The sequence below is a fragment of the Pseudorasbora parva genome, chromosome 14 (genome assembly GCF_024679245.1).
Source record: "Pseudorasbora parva isolate DD20220531a chromosome 14, ASM2467924v1, whole genome shotgun sequence".
Lineage (NCBI taxonomy): Eukaryota > Metazoa > Chordata > Actinopteri > Cypriniformes > Gobionidae > Pseudorasbora > Pseudorasbora parva.
Window position 1 is genome coordinate 31163068 of NC_090185.1, and position 18664 is coordinate 31181731.

An 18664-nucleotide genomic window follows, 5' to 3' on the forward strand; every position below is an offset into this window, starting at 1 on the left:
ATGGTATAAACATTAACTAAACCAGAAAATCATAAGTCATAAGTTGATTCATATTTTTAATAACTCATTTTACAATGTGGTAATGTAAAAATGCACGTATTGAAATTGTTAAAATAATGTTGTAACTAAAAATGATATGGGAACATGCTTCAAACAAACACAATTTCGTTTTTTTACAGTTTTTACTGTTAAATAAGTGATGTCCTGTTAAATCACTTTCTGTGTATATGGTAAGGTAATTTGCAGTCAACTAAATACTGTAGAAGTTTTATTTATTTTCATTAAAATAATTTAGTGTACAAGCCAATACACTTCTGAGATGATGGGTGGGAAAAACTGATGCATAATGAATTGGATGATAGTCCTTTTATTTGTCTTGTTTAGTTTTTAATTTATAGGATTATCAAACAAATACCCAATATAGTGATTTATATGCATAACATTACATTTGTATATTTATGTAAAAAGTTTAATGTTTTGGGTTGAATTTTCAACCTGTTATTGTGAGACAAATTTGTGCTTTGATAGATTTTGATCTATAAACTCTAGCATAAACTCAAAAGAAACAGCTGGTAACGCTTTTATTGGACTATAAGACATGTCAACCCTCCCTCTTTTAGTATCTGTGGCTTTTTTATACTTAAGTAATTAAAACAATAATTAGGACCATAACCTCATTATGTCATGCCATGTGTACGCTAGGTGGGTGAATGAAATCCAGAATGAAATCCAGAGAGGCTTGTACTGGCTGCTATGTAACAGCAAAGAGATTCGTCTCCATTCATGCTCTATGCTCAAGTGAAGTACCCTAGTTATCACTGGCATGAATGCGTTCATATTCGTTGGGCTTGTCAGTCATGCGGTGGTCCTGAGGGGTTTTATCATTTATTGAAGGGTTTCCCGAGCACCATCTGTTCTGGCATCGAGCGAGCGCAGGGATACTCACATACTGAGATGGTTACTGAACGCTCATCTGCCCGTTATTCTGTCAAATATGGTTTGTCAGCCGTTCAGAGTGGACTTCCTCATCTCTTTGATCACTCTTTTGAGTTCAGACCATATCTGACAACCACAGCTGGGCAGTGTCACATGTACACCTCATTTATAACCCATAGGGCTGCACGGGGAAAAAACTGACATTACGATATTTTACGATTATATATTGTGATATGAAAACATACACCACAATTTCACCAGATGACTAGCTCATTGATTGGGTGATTTTGTTGGTGAGTGCATTTACACACACACACACACACACACACACACACACACACACACACACACACACACACACACACACACACACACACACACACACACACACACACACACACACACACATATATATTAGGGGTGGGAATCTTAAGGCACTTAAAGATCCGATCCAATTTCGATTCTGGGAGTAACGATCCGATTCCCAAAACGATTCTTAACATGCTTTTTTGGTTACTAGTTATCCTGCTGTGCAAATACATTAACTTTACATTTTAACCAAAATTGGAGTTACTATGCTTTTTGTTTATAGTTAGAATATCTGTTTGGCAGTATTGCCATATTAAAAAAAAAGATAATGAAGATTTCTTTAAATATTTTTATTTTATTAACAAAGTTATATCAGGATTAACAAGCTCTGAATGAAATGTGGTAAGCCATACAATTGCAAAGAACAGTTCTAAATGTACAAGCGTGACTGTTTTTCAGTTTCTTTAGAACATTTTCTTTAGAACGTCTTTAAAAAAAAAAAAAGTTATTTCAAGTCAAATTTTATTTATATTACACATTTAAAAGCAACAGAGTTACGCCAGGTAAGCAGGTCGTAGTTTGTCCATTTTCTCTTCAAATTCACCCTTCACCGCGAGTTTGACTGACAGGTGATCTGACCAATCACATCGCCGAATCTGCCGGTTTGTCCGACAAAGCAGTCAGGAGAGATTAACATCGGTGGACTTGAACTTGAAAACGGTGTGTACTAACGTCTTTCCGCGGTTGAAACAACATTTCTTTTAGTGTTCATTCATGTTTATTTTATGCTTATCAATGAGCTAGAAGGAAGAGATAATCGGTTCACGAGCAGCTTTAGCTGAGGCGCTAGTGATCGCGGCACATTAAATTACATTAGAATTTACATTTACATTTTAAAGTTTAGACTTTGTTTCATATCGAAAGTAACTTGCTCTGTCCTGTCTGTCAGCGTGTTGTCAGTATCCTCTTTGCACCGCGACATACCTGTCAACATTTGGGTATCAACGGCCACCTACAGTAGGCTACTGTAGGCTATTGCAGATGGCAGTTATCGCGAGGCTAGTTACAGAGCTCAGATTGGAAATGTTTTTGGTTTTTTCCTCCGGTATTATTATTTTTTAATAATGCACATTAAAATACAGGATAGGCCTATATACCGGAAAATACTAATACGGGAGGATGGCGGGAAATAAGGGTAAAATACGGGACTTTCCCGGCCAAAACGGGATACTTGGTAGCCTATGCTCCGCAATGTATTTTCTCTACATGGTTTCCAGCAAATAAATTAATACATTGCCAGTTTTCTACAATCGTAAAAATATCACCATACAACAAAATAATACATATTTTTTGTAATTCCGCGCGCAGCTCCGCATCCGAAGATGAACGAGCTCTCAGCGAATCTACACGAGCATGACGTCTCATCACACCGGCCCCCAGTTTGCACATACAAATGAGGTGCTTATATTTACTGAATGAGTCTACAAAAGCAGAAATAAGCCATTTTTAAATAAAGATCCAGGTTTAAGCAAATAAATAAATAAATCACGACATTAAAGTTTAGTGAAATTAGCAAATATTTAAGAGCTTGTTAATTTAGTGCATATTTTGATCTCATGTCACAAGTAATAATATTAAGCCAAGGTTTACTGAGTTTTACACAAATCTTTTGTAGTGTGGTTTTTGGTGAAATGTACTGAAATAAAAATCATCACCTGTGCACGTTAGCCCACTTCTTCTCGACGCGTTGGTTTGTAGAACAATTACTCCGAATCGCCCTCTGTCCTTTCAAAGAATAGCACAACAGTCAGCGGAGGCTCGCGCAGCGGAGACAGGCGAAAGTATAAATAAGGCTTGAGACACGGAGCTGCGCGGAGCTGAGCTTCGAGCCTTGGGTGCGACACCCTTAAGACATAAAAGAGACGAGAGGCTAATATTAGTTGCGTCTTAATCAGTATTCCTAGTTCAGTAGTCAGGGCACTGATCAGGACATACCGGTAAGACTACTGACGGAGCAGATTGAGGCGCACGCATTGTGAAGACCGATATTTGTAGCCTGCCTGACACGGTATTTTCACAGACGTCGCATCTCTCATAGACTACAGTAGCCTATTTAAAATGGCACATGCATCCGTTATAAGCTCAATTTAATTTACAAAGCAATCCCTGCACAGTTTTTAGGTTAACTATAGAAGAGAGCAGGAGTGTGTCGCAATGGCATGACTCGCATCGGGGCGCGTGGCATCAGGATGGTTTCGCATTAAATTAACGGCGTTTAGGAGATTATCCACTCATTTTCCCCCGGCCTTTATTTGAGACCGGCCTTTATTTGTTCGTGCTGACCACGCCCCCGGCTACTATCAGAGGCCCGGCGTTTAATTGACTACAGGCTTTTATTTTAAGGAAATACAGTATATCCACAAATCAGTCCATCGCATCAATTTGACCACTTTGGGAATGAATGGAATGCGAGGAACGCTTTAGTATACATGGAAAGATCTAAAAAATGCTCTAAATTAAACTAAACTTTACCAAAAAAATATTAAAAATTGTCTAGATATGTTTCTGACAGAAGAGATAAACTCAAGAACTAACTTTAGGACCCAATTAGTTGAATTAACATTTTAAGGCTTCGGGTCATTTTGACCTGTGAGGGACATTGTCACTTGTTGCACAGTGCGAGGGACGGATGAGGGTTAGGTTATGCGCTAAGCCATAACTTGATTTTATTTCGATATATCGTGCAGCTATGATTTCCCAGACGAGTACAATAATATTGTTCATAATTCATGATGAACCCCCATCAGCCAATCAGGTCGGAACTGTTAATTGTTTGCTAGCGCTTCACATTTGTGCATGTTATATGCATCAATCAATCAGCCTGGGAACAGACTACGGGTGTCCCGTCTAAGGTCGAGGCTTGCGTAATAATGTTGTGGGCTACCAAAATACGCCCCAAAATCTCAGCACATTCCTCTCATAAACCCCATAATGCACAGTAGTGAGAGCCTGTGAAATTCAGAGCCGTCTGACAGAATCACACTAACAACCCTGTGTTGCGTAAGTCTCTCGTTTCCCACAAACGCCACGGTCTGAGTTTTTTAAAATAGCTGGGAGCTCAATGGTCCGCAGTAAAACCCAACATTTAAATGGATTCCTCAGCCAAAATATGTCTGGAAGTGTGAAAACAGATGCTAATTGTTTGGGTTGCGACAGAAGCGCGGCTCGCATGCTTGCATAAGTCACAGAGCAGGAATCACCTCGCTTCGGGGGCCACTAGCTGTCTGTAGGACAACACGGGCCAGACACAATTATGTAAGTACGGATGTTATCTAAGTGACCCTGAACCCCATCAGCACGGTGAATGAGGCGTGACCGAATTATCTGCATGTGGTGTAACAGGATTAAACTAATTTGAGTTTTCTGAACATTTACATTCATAACATTTAGATTTAGTTGGTGTGTAACTATAAAGGTTCTTTATTGGCTTGTATGGATCCATGAGCAATCTTTAACATCCAGGCACCTATCTGTTAATAGGGACTTTATAGCAGAGAAGGCTTCTTTGGATGGTTAAAATGTCCTCTACACTATAGAATAAAATGTTTCTTTTAAGAAATGATCACTGAGAGGTTTCTTGGAGAACCAAACCCTTATTTTGGGACCTTTATTTTTAAGAGTTTAGCATAATCGAACATACAGAGTGAATGGGTAGTGCATGTCCCCACTGTGTGGTTGACCTAGCAGTGTTTAGACAGATGTGTTGGTACGGATGGTTATCACACGCTGCGGAAGTCCCCGAGGGCTCTAGACAGGGTCTATTTGATGGGTTTTTCCCCTCATCTGAGCTCTTTGATGGAGGTCTTGTCTGTCTCTCGGTATGTAAAGGGGGTCTGTCATTTAAGAGCATTTTTGAGACGTTCTAAAGAGAATATAGCAACAACTTTTGACGCCTTACAGCTTTAGACGAGAATTGCAAAATGTTTGTTGGTGGTGGCAAATAGTGTTGTTTAAAAGCCATGTTTATTGCATATCTCGTTTATTTTCTGTTGTATTTATTATTTTGTGCTATTGTTTGAAATGTTATTTTATTAATGATGTGTTTTGTTTTTTTTTTCAAATGTAGTTTACAAGGATTTAATTAAAGTCTAAAGTAAGTAGGGCTGGACGATATGGCCAAAATTTATATCACGATATATTTCTTAATTTTGGTCGATACGATAAAATTTCGATATCGATATGAACTATATAAAAGCTTTAGAAAAACTACCATTTGTAGGATTTCTGTACCTACAAACTTCTGAAAAATTAATTTGCCAAGTCTATGAAACCTCCTCCTATAAAATTATATAATATTTTAGAAATAAAAACGGTACAAATAAATTAATGTTCACCTTTTATTTGTATTTAGCCTTTATACGAACAAGAAATGTGAAATCACTGTCAAATAAACATAAGACTCTCACTTCGCAGACGCAGTTTATTGAGCATTTTCTTTTAAGTTTTAAATTTCAGTGAAGAACGATTCATAGCGCTATATTCTCCTTTTAATTCAAAACTATACCTTTATCTACTGATGCACAAAAAATAAATAAAAGAAGACTCAATTCAGTGGCCTATTTGTGCTCTGTTTGAGATGAGTGCACGCTGCTTTTTGCAAGGCTTTAACACACGAGCAAATTATACATTTTCGTGAAGCCATGTCTGACCGTCTTTCACTTTGAAAGGTAATTTAAACGAGAATGAACCCGTTGGTGTTAATACATGACATTGTGTGCAAATGTGGAAAGTATTAAAACAAATGTGCCACTTGCCTCTTACACAAATAGTCTACATGGATTATTTTTAACGCTTGGCATCGTAGACATTAGATTGATGCGTCTATGTCGATGTATTGTCCCCTAGTCGGCACCTCTCCGGCACATTTTGCAGCTCACTGAAACCTGAAGTTTAATATCAGCCCCATTCGCACGGTATTATTATTATCTGGGGACATCTGGTGATTTGTAATAATTGCAGAGAATTTCTGTGATCTTAATCCCGTGCGAATCGGCCATGTCTGTAAATTGTAAAGTAAAAATTCCCCCGCAAATTACCTACCATATTTCGCCGAACACCGAGGTCCTGTGATAATATTAGTCCCGTGCGAATCGACATCTGTGATTTGGCCAGGATTAGGCGGATTGTATATACTTTTTGCAAGCTTTTTTTCTCCCTGTGAGCATTTCTATCTTTATCTTTCACGAAGAATAAATTCTGCATTCATAATGCGCACCGTTCAGTCATTCCCGTGCAGCCGCGCCCACGCGGATTATACTTTCACTTTAGAATGAGTATCAATTTGAGAGTAATCTGATTGAATAGTGTGTTTAATATTAACATCAATACTGTTCTTAATGAAAAACAGAACAGTACAGTACAGTACAATGACAATCTTGTTTAAATAGGCGCTTTTACATTTAATTTTGAAACTGAATCTTCCGCCGTAGGTATATTGTCAGCTTCTCACTCGTGATAAATGAAATCTGATTCCTACCGCTGGTCTGAGATCAGTTCATGGCGTCTGTTCACTAACTGAACGAAATTATATTTATTTATTAGGCTACTGTAAAATAATCAAAACGATATCGATGCCTGTTTATGATTTCATACAGCTATAACGAAGTCTTGACATCATATCCGGGAGAAGTCAGTAAATTCGAGTAAAATCACAGGCTTTGCTTATCCCGTGCGAATGCGCCACGCAAAACTCAGATGTGGGGGAGTCATTTCTAAATCACAGAGGTCCCTAGATTATTATCCAGTGCGAATAGTGCTTTATAGATAGACGAACCACTTCCACGCCACTAAAGAAAGTTAGTCTTTCTTCTCTTATCAACTATTTATTTCTCCTTACTTGTGGAAGCTCGTTCAGTCACATTTGTGTTGCGGTCAGGGAAACTCTTTTTGTAGCTAAAACGAGCCGCGTTGGATATCAGCCTACTACTGCTGAGCACTGGCTGCGTGTCCGTGGTGTACGTCATCACGCAAGAAAGCCAATCGTGTTCTGCTCTTTCTGATGGCTGCGCCATGAACGTCAGTCATATCGAAATATCGGAAATGTGTTTAAAAATCATATCACCGTTATTGAGAAAAATTATATCGCGATATATATTGATATTGAATTATTGTCCAGCCCTAAAAGTAAGTTATTACAACCAAATTACCTATATTATCAAAATGATACACTGTAAAAAATAATATTGTTGGTTTAACTTAAAAAAGTAAGTAAACTGATTGCCTTCAAATTTTGAGTTTATTGAAATTAAAATTTTTTGTTAATAAATAGGAACTCAAAATATTATTGTATCTGAACCACATAAAAAATTGTATAAATCATGCCAATAGCACAAGTTTCACTGCGTCCTCACAAATAAAACACACACAATTACCCAATATGCTTCTTTAAAATGTAAAAAAAAAATTATATTTGAATAAAGTTGTCGATTCTCAAAAATGTTTATTGTATTAGATCAAATGTTTTTATTTTAATGAACTCAAAATTTTAAGGCAACCAGATAACTTACTTTTTAAATAGTTTTTTTACAGTGTACCTGTTTGGAGGTATTTATGTCCGTTTTCCCCATAGTATCGAAAGCGGTATCGAATATCGGCTTTTTTTCAAGGTATTGTATCGAAGAAGAAATTAAAGTATTGTGACAAGTTTAAAGTAAAGGTGCGGTCACAAAATGTTGTTTGCAAAAAAGGTCCCTTGTCATATATACTACTATATAGAGTTGTATGAAGCATAGCTCATGCAGAAGTTAAATTCAAATCAAGCAGCTGTCAGCAAATTTGCATGTCCAACTTAAACTCGTTTGCGAAAATCTTACACCCTCAAATTCTGGATTGTGTGGATTCCAGTTGACATAACTGGATTTCGCCCACAAACGTTTGATAAATAATGGTAAAAGTGATTGAACCTCATCTTAAGCGGCACCGGTAGTGTGAATAACCACTATTATAACCATCTGTTATTGTTGTTGTTAAAGGGTTAGTTCAACAAAAAAAATGGAAATTAGCCCATGATTTTACTCAACCTCAAGCCATTCTAGGTGTACATGATATGCTTTCAGACGAATACGATCGGAGTTATATTATACATCTGTCCTGGTCTGATTTTTGAATTCCATAAAAGTGCATCTATCCATCATATAACTGCTTTACACCACTCCGGGGGGTTAATAAACGGAGCTTTCCTCCGTAAATTGTGCAGCACAGAAAACCAAGATTTTAATTTTAACCATTAATCCCTAACTCCGCCGTCCCTAGGAAGGCTGAACAAAGTGGACCTAAATTCCAGATGAAAATAACAGCATTTCGTCAGCATTGCACGACTCGCCCCCTTTTTTAATATTCTCGGAGGAGGGGTTTATGTAAATATTGAACCCGCTGGCCGTTTGCTGTAGTCCTTAGAAATTGATTTCTTTAAAAGCAAATATTAAACTTTGAGCGTTGTAACTTTGCAGATGTTGTTTATGCTCAAACAGCAACATTACACACTAGCTAAAGTTAGAAAAGTGAAATCGTGTTTTACCACCCCTTTAAGCATGTTTAGCGCCATTCCTCCAGGTTTGTGTCCAGGAGTTCTCATTTTTAAGTTTCAAAGACTTTTGCCTGGCCTACTCTCAATGTTTTTTCTTTTATTGGCTTGTCTGGGAAGTTGACTGTCTAAGTTTTTTTATCTTTTGGCTTTCGTGCGCATTCCAAGCGTTTGAAGAGATAACAAGGTACGTCAGATGAGGGAGGAAGTGCACCTAGTCATTTGGAAAGCTTTGAGAGAAATCTACTCGTAGCTGATGTTTTCTTTTTTTTTCTTCCAGCTGGAGCGTTTATCACTTTGGATGATTGTTGTGTGTGTGTTTGTTTATTTCAGGTCATCCAGGAGCGTGAGCGCTAACAAGGCGGCGTGGTGTCAGGCTCCCGGCAGGTAAGTCTAAATTAAGCTCATTCTCACAGCGAGTCCTTTCTTTGAACCTTGACTCGCAACACCTTTTCTTTCAGCGCACAGCGAGACGCTCCCTCAGGGTACGACCTTTGCTTGAGTCAAGAGATGCTTTTAGAGGCTTAAAGTGGACACGCTGTAATGTTTTCAAATGTTGACTTCATTGTACATCTGCAAATTAGGTGATTATGGACATGCTATCTCACAGCAATTCGTAACTATTTACATGTTGCTTAATTGGTGGCGTATTTTTACGAATTCATATGATCTCGTATATTGTCATATCTGTTTAAACCCTTTTAAAGTTTTAGGGGCGGGGTTAGGGGTGGTCCTTCATAATGCAGATCCTTCTTTTAAAAGTTTCATACAAATTCATACCAAATTGACATCTCGTAAAATAGTTACGTTTTCCCACGAGAACGGCTTGGTCGGTTAATTGATAATGGTTTTAATGGCCATTTTCAGCATCAATATCTAGTGAACAAGATTGTTTAAAAATAAATAAAAATTAAATAATTATTTGTTTAAATACAAAAATCTACTCAAAATGTACCACAATTATGAAAGCAGAAATGTATCCGTTAAAAAAATTGTCACTAGATTCTGAAGATCAACCTTTTTTGGGTGTTTCTTGGCATTTTTTTTGACCACAGTAATTTTAGCAAATTAGCAAAATCTCAAAACGGTCAAATATTGGCTAATATAATATTGGTGTATGACTTGCCAATATTGATATAAGATAAATCAGGAATAAATTATGAATCTTGTTACTTTGAATGTTTTCTGAAAGTTTATAAGTTGTAAAATTGCAGAAAGTTGTAGTTTTAGAAGACAGTTATAAAATCTAACTATGGACATTTAGGCTATGCCTGTAGTTCCTTCTTTAAAACTAAATACAAACTACAAGACTGAAGCTCATCCTGAGTCCACATTAAACACTTTTTTTTTATCATGTTGTCTGTAGGGTTGCAAAGCTTCCAGGAACTTCACAGGATTTTTGGAAACTTGTGGAAAGTTTCTGGAAACGTACCTGAAATGTTCAGCCCCTTTGCAACTTTCTTTGTTTTTGTGCTTATTTTTACATAACTAATCAAATACCATGTGCATCATGTAGCTGTAGTTACTAAATTCAGTTCTGACGCAAGCTTGCGTGACTTTTCTGAGAGTTTTAGTTAGCGCGACGAGGGGAAGGACAACACTGGCCATAAATGACCACTTGGTCGATTTTGTATCATCTGTTCCTTCTTTTAAGCTTAGTACAAACTTCAAGACAGAAGCTCATCCCGTGTCCATGTTAAACACTTTTTGTTTTGTTGTGTAGTCTGTTTGGTTGCAAAGTTTCCAGAAACTTTCCAGAATTTTTGGAAACTTCTCAGGATTTTTTGTGTGTGGAAATTTTCAGAAAATTTTGGAAAGTTGTGGGAAGTTTCTGGAAACTTTGGTAAAGTTGGAAATTTGTGGAACGCTTTTGGGAGGTTTCTGGAAATGTCTGGGAAGTTTCTAGAAACGTACCTGAAATTTTCAGCCCCATTGCAACTTTGTCTTTGTTTTTGTGCTTATTTTTACATAACTAATCAAATACCATGTACATTATGTAGCTGTAGTTCCTAAATTCAGTTCTGAATTTCAAGCTTGCGTGACTTTTCTGAGAGTTTTTGTTAGCGCGACGAGGGGAAGGACAACACTGGCCATAATTGACCACTTGGTCTATTTTGTGTCAGTTTAAAAATCTGTCAGTTGTTAGATTTAAGGTAAACGTACGTATAACGTTACGTAAACGTAAAATAATTGTGTGTGTGTGTGTGTGTGTGTGTGTTTGGATAGCCTAGTATCTGAATTACATGTCATATTGGTCGACTACTAGGGACATTTTCAGGTTGAAGTGTTTAGTCCCAGACCAAGTAATGCTGTTTCTACCTACATGGGATCTTGCGTGGATGGTTAGCTGAGTGGCATTTTGGGCCTTTTTCTGAGCAAATGACATGGATGTAGTCATGACGACCTGGCGAGACATTTTACAGACCTGGAGCGGGAATCGCTGACGGCTGTAATGACCACAAAACCCAAAAGCAGCAGTTTACAGCCTCCCCTGTCTGTCGCAGTCTCTGTCTCTCTTTTTCTGAGCTCCTGTGATTAATTTCACATCTCCGCAGTTCTTCCCGCTCCTTCGGCCGCTGAGAGAGAGAGAGAGTGATGACGGCGCGTCCCTGAGCATTAGCGTGCTTTACGGGACTGTGGGGAGAGCCCTCAAAAACGACGTTTAAAATGCTTGGATTACACTTCCTGATTCCTGACGTCTGGGAAATGCAGCCGAAGCCCTGTAGATTTACTAGCTAGGTTTGCTGGGCTTTAGTGGCATAAAATATAAATGTAGACCGTTGACTTGAGGCGAAGGCGAGGTGGTTTGTGTTTTTGAGTCTCCCTAAATTTCTTCTTAGGGTCAATAACTTATTTTGAAGTGTTGTTTCTGGTCTTTTTGATTCTTGGACTCTTGTTACAATGATACAATGATGTTGCAATTCAGGGGCGTTTGAGGACACTGACAGGGAATGCTGGGAAAATGAACAGCGTGCGAGCAGTCACTCGTGCTACTAAAATCTAAAGGATGTTCAATTGATATTAGTCACCGCAAATTATTCCTGATTAGTAATTGAATACCTTTATTCTTATTGGTCAGCTATAAATATATAATAGCTGTAAATATTCACACAAAACGATTGAGGCCAAAGTGTGACCCTCAAAAATTATTGATATCCAACATATTAGATCATCAGAGATATTGATAAATCAATAAATAACTATAAAAAAAGTCTGTAAGTTTTTTAAATTTGCACTTTTATAACTAAATGACTAAAAATCTAATTAAATAAATTACTAAAAACAATGCAGTGTTAAGTTTATTAATCAGTAAATTAGAATTAATGATGGCAAATAATTATTTATATGCATAACTGTTTTTAATCGACAAATTGAAATGCATTCGTCAGTAATCACTTTTTTATTTTTTGCTTTTCTTTTCTTTTCTTTTTTTATGTTTTATTGTTTTTTTTGTATTTTGTTTTTATCTTCTCATTTAATAAGTTTTTTAATTTATTATTTAATGTATTCTATTCATTTATTAATTTATTCATTTCAATATATAATTTCATTTAACTTTTTAGTTATTTATAGATTTTCATTTTAATTATGTATTTATTCATTTTATTATATATATATAATAAAATGAATATATATATATATATATATATATATATATATATATATATATATATATATATATATATATATATATATATATATATATATATATATATATATATATATATATATATATATATATATATATATATATATATATATATATATATATATATAGCCTTTTGGCTAATTCTGGCTTTTTTAACCTATATATATATATATATATATATATATATATATATATATATATATATATATATATATATATATATATATATATATATATATATATATATATATATTTAATGTATTCTATTAATTTATTAATTTATTCATTTCAATATATAATTTCATTTAACTTTTTAGTTATTTATAGATTTTCATTTTAATTATGTATTTATTCATTTTATTATATATATATAATAAAATGAATATATATATATATATATATATATATATATATATATATATATATATATATATATATATATATATATATATATATATATATATATATATATATATAGCCTTTTGGCTAATTCTGGCTTTTTTAACCTATATATATATATATATATATATATATATATATATATATATATATATATATATATATATATATACAATGCTATATATATACAATATATATATATATATATATATATATATATATATATATATATATATATATATATATATACAATGCTATATATATATATATACAATATATATATACAATATATACAATATATATATATATATATATATATATATATATATATATATATATATATATATATATATATATATATATATATATATATATATGTTAAAAAAAGCCAGAATTAGCCAAAAGGCTATTTTTCATCTGCAGTCCCCTGGCCAAGATGTAAAAAAAGCATTAAAATACGAACAAAAATATACATTTACAAGTCTACGGCACATTGACTACAATATAAATGACAAATACCAAAATAACTTAAGGTACATTGTACCTGTTACAATAATCAGACACACAAAAAACAAATTTTCAAAAATGGCTAAAGTGTATCTAATATATAGTACAGCTCAATAGGCTCGACTCTTAACTTGTTTATTTATTTATTTCATTATCATTTTATTTATTTATTTGTTTGTTTGTTTATTTATTTAACTATTAATTCCATTATATCATTTCATTTTTTTATTTGTTTTTTTATTAATTCATTTCACTATTTAATTTAATTTAATTTAATCATTTATTTATTTATTTATTTATTTATTTATTTATTTATTTATTTATTTATTTCATTTCATTTCATTTCATTTCATTTCATTTCAATTTCATTAAGTTTTGCCACATTTGGCCCTTCATATTTGTATGAGCAGCACATGCCATTGCTGCTGATTTAGCAAAGTAAGATTTCTGCATTTTAGACTTTTTTTAAATCTCCATTGTTACTTTCCCAAATGAAAATGTCTAGAATTGTCCATTGTTTCTGTATTGTTGGTAGTTTTCAGTGCGTCTTTTTCTGCTCTGGATTGTCTGAAGTCATTGCTTAAAATTCACTTTTAATTTTCTTTTTGTCTGTGATCTGTTGATGATTGTGAAGTCATCTGTGATCATTTCCACACTACTGGCGTAAAATCTGTCACCGAGGTCTTAGTCTCGCTTTACTTGCTGTAAGTGATTTTTGGCTAAACCCACATAATGCGACAGCTCTAATCAGGGTTACTGGTAAAGTGGATTTGGGCTGTGTTGTTATTGTAATCCCATAAAGCATAGTTTAGTGTGAGCAATGTGGATTTTGATGCGAAAAAGCACAACGAGGACCATAATGAGCTGCTTTGGATGATTGGTTCACCCTTTTTCTCGGATTCTAAAGCAATGACGCATAGTGAGCTGAGCAATCGTTTGTAGAGTCCATATGATTGACACGATTTCACATGTTTTATATGTCAATGAAAGGTAAATAATATCTCCCGAACGGTCCATACATTTACAGGATCTTTGCATGACAAACAAACACTGATTTCTGTCTGCAAACCCCTTTAACCGAACACATGGCCGATCTCTGCTGCCTCATTCTTTGGCTGGACTACAAAAAACGTCCCAAATGCCTCCTCAAGCCTACACTTTCCTCCCTAGCCCCTCTCCTCCCTTCTTTTCGGTCTCCTTTGCTCTCTTTTTTTTCACTGCACGCGCATACACAAAAGCCCTCTGAGCACTGATATCCCTCTCCGCCTCCGTTATGATGTCATTTGTGCGAGAGTTTGGGAGTTTAAACAGACACTTACAGTGAATGAGAGTATTTTACCATGCTGGTATAAATGCAGTAACTACACATTCTGTCCAAAACTGAGATAAGTTACAACTTAAATCCTTTGTAGTCATCATTTTGGATTTGGAAAGCTCATAACTTATAAAAGTGTAGGGATGACTTTGAAAGATTTTGGTTAGTACGCTCGAAAACGTAATTCAGGGGACCTGTTACCACAACTTAAATCTTAAACTTAAACCTTTTAGGATGCAAACATTATTTTGTAGATTTCTGCTAACATTGTTGATTATTACATCAACCTAATATTGTCTGTAATTTAAACTCAAATTTCTGTGTTAAAGGTGGGATGTGTTATTTCAAAAACATTTTAGAAAAAGGACACGGGCCGAGTGGAATAACAAACTTGTAGCCAATCAGCAGGCAAGGGGCGTGTCTATGTTGAGAAGAGAGGCTCAGTGCATGTCATTATTCAAAACACACGACAGACAGTAAGGACATTAGCCAAGAAATAACTCATATATGCTGCTTTTGCTTGATTATGCTCATGTGTCATGTTCGCTTGTTTGTTCATTTGCGATCGTATTGTGGCTCACTTCAGCGATGATAAAAACCCGTTCATTTCCACCCCGTATGGAGGATTTAAATCCCCTCAGTGTTTCAAGGTTTCAAGCGTCAGCTCACAAAATGTGTCCGACAAGTAAGATAATATACTCCTAATATACCGGTATGTTTGTTTCCTCTTTTCATCTATATAACCCATTCGGTCATAATTGTAATACAGTCCCTGACAAAAGTCTTGTCGCTTGTGTACAAATTGACCTAAAGTGCCGCTGAAATATATTTCTAATCAAGATTTTTTTTACAAGAAATGGCTCATTTTAATCCCACCAGCTTTTGTGATAATGTTTCAGTGAAAAACTAAACTTTCAAAAAGTATTCTAATATTCACAGCTTGGTAAAGCCCATTGAGTAAATTTTTGCAAAGACATAAGTGTTGACACCTTGTCATATGAGCTTCACCTGTGACTAATAATGGATCAATTAGGTCTCAAGTGTGTATAAAAAGAACCCCAGGACGCTAGACCTTCACATCAACTGCAACTAGACCTCTGCAAACATGCCTACGATTCACCCTGAGACTAAAGTTTTGATTATCAAGAGGCTGAAGACCAGATCCACTGCTGATGTGGCAGACACCTTCAATGTGTCTCAGCGTCAAGTACAGAGGATAAAAAAAAGATTTGAAGAGACTGGAGACGTTTTTGACAAGCCCAGGTCAGGCAGACCCCGCAAGACAACTGCTCGAGAGGACCGTTTGTTGGCTCGAAAATCCAAGGCCAGCCCATTTTCCACTGCAGCAGAGCTCCACGAGACCTGGTCACCGGAAGTCCCTGTGTCAACCAGAACAGTTTGTCGGATTCTGTCTCGAAATGGCCTCCATGGTCGAATCAGTGCCCAGAAGCCAGCACTAAACAAAAGACAATTGAAAAACCGTGTGGCATTTGCCAAGGCCCACAGCCTGCTAAAAGGATGGACGCTGGAAAAGTGGCAGAAGGTGGATTTTTCAGATGAATCTTCAGTTGAATTACACCACAGTCGCCGCAAATATTGCAGGAGACCTACTGGTGCCCGAATGGATCCGAGATTCACCCAGAAAACAGTGAAGTTTGGTGGCGGAAAAATCATGGTCTGGGGTTACATCCAGTATGGGGGTGTGCGAGAGCTCTGCAGGGTGGAAGGCAACATCAATAGTCTAAAATACCAAGAAATCTTATTCCCAACCATAAAAGAGGCCAAATTCTGCAGCAGGACGGTGCTCCATCGCATACTTCCATCTCCACATCAAAGTTCCTCAAGGCGAAGAAGATCAAGATGCTCCAGGATTGGCCAGCCCAGTCACCAGACATGAACATCATTGAGCATATGTGGGGTAGGATGAAAGAGGACGCATGGAAGACGAAACCAAAGAATATTGATGAACTCTGGGAGGCATGCAAGACTGCTTTCTTAGCTATTCCTGATGACTTCATCAATAAATTGTATGAATCCTTGCCAAACCGCATGGATGCAGTCCTTCAAGCTCATGGAAGTCATACAAGATATTAAATTTGGATCTCACAGCACCACAACTTAATTTACTGACATATTTTTGTATTTGCAGTAAATTTGTTCAATTTCTGTATAGGTTTCAATTTCTCTATTTTCTAGAAAATAGATAAGCGACAAGACTTTTGTCAGGGACTGTATATGTCGTTAGCTGGACTATCGAGCTTGTATAGCCTACTAACTTTATTGAGTTGTTCATGAGAACGGTTTGTGTTTTTGTGATCGTTATAACTCTAATCTTGTCATAATTGTAATATGACGTTAGCTGGACTGTCGGCTCGTGTACTATTTGTTTATGAGAAAGTTTTGTGATGGAAGGGCTGACTTTTTATATTATATATTTAACCTGGATTAGTAACACACAGATTCTGCCGTAGTCATTGCCTGGGTTACATATGTGGGGGGCGGAGCTATCAAAATAGGACCGAGACCCTTTTGGGGCGTAGGGGCGTGTTTGTTTTGGTAATTTGAAATAACAACAACGGTTACAAGATATCACTTATCCCACCTTTAATTGACTTTTTTTAAAATAGATTGCAGTAACTTAATGAAATTATCTTGATTACTTCATAAATTAGGTAGTGGATTTCTAGTTCCCAGCATGCGTTACATAGGACTGGATAAGGAGATTATGTGTCTCATTCAGTTCCAGAGCTCATGAATCAGTATATCGTGTTCAAGGCTTCAGGCACTGTTAAGGGCAGTATAGGACGCTGGCTCTACACATTGGAGCACTCTTTTTGGCAATGTGTACAGCTCATCGTACAACATCATTTTTAGGGAGCGAGCGTTTCAGTGCACTGGAAGGATCCTGTTCATTAAAATGGCCGACTCCCAGATCAGTGCCCTGACTGCTGAACAATGAAGCTCATTGAGATGCACCCTCAATGTTGAAATGAAGTGTTCATTTATTTGTTTTTAGTGAAGGTAAATACCTGTTAGTGTTTAATTAAATGTTTGACATTTAACCCGATGAAGTTGGAGCTATATTAGGACCCTTTAGAAGTTTTGACATACTCCGACATTTGTTGAATATAATGATGTATAACACTTGCCTGAATGATAAAATGGCAGTCATGCCAGCGTGTTCTTCGACCTCTAGGGGTTAAAAGAGTTTCTGTAATGTTCAAGTTTTTGTGGTTACCATTGTGCTGAGAAGTAGATAAATGAAGGTAAACTACACTGACTCTATAAGCAATGACTGCGCTAATACTAGTGACAATAATATCTCACGTGTTCATTAAATATACATGTTAAAAAAGTTATGTTAGCATGTGCTGTAATAGCTGCTGATTTGAGCTGGTTCCAGGGCTATAACTCCAACTTTTGAGTAATCAACTTAAAAATGTGTGAATTAAGTTCCTCTCTCAACTCAACGTAGCTTATGGGTTGAACGTAAATTCACTCAAAGTTGTCATAACTCCCAAAAATATGCAAACTGTTGTGTACATTTATTTTTTTGAGGCAACACATTAGTTTTAGAGTGTAATATTATATATAGACTCCTTCAGCTGAGACACTTCAGATGCTGATGTTCATCATGATGGTTTTGAATTGCTTGAAATACGACTGGAAGCACTTCAAGAAAGAAAATACTGTAAATGTGCAGCACAAGTCTGTCATATAGGCTACATAAAATTATAATGAGAACATTGTGTGCTTGGGACATTGATTTTAGTGGTAAGATTTTTGTTTTTGTTATCAGGCTCTCAAAAATTATGGGTCAATATTTAGATTTATCACCCAATATATTGTTTTTTTAAATACAAAGAATTATTGGTATCTGCAAAAATAATAGTATCGGTGCATCCCTAGCTGTGTGTATCTCTCTTAAAGGGGTCATGAATTGAGAAATCAACTTTTCATTCAGCCT

General features: G+C 35.8%; 1 protein-coding gene across 2 annotated transcripts in view; it reads left to right on the forward strand.

Annotated features, from left to right (window-relative positions):
• Positions 1–18664, forward strand: part of add3a (adducin 3 (gamma) a) — a 159091-nt gene that overhangs the window by 39351 nt on the left and 101076 nt on the right. For both annotated transcript variants that reach the window (XM_067416252.1, XM_067416253.1), the window contains one exon: positions 9161–9214. The gene's annotated coding sequence lies outside the window, so the exon portion shown is untranslated. The remainder of the gene's footprint in view (positions 1–9160; positions 9215–18664) is intronic.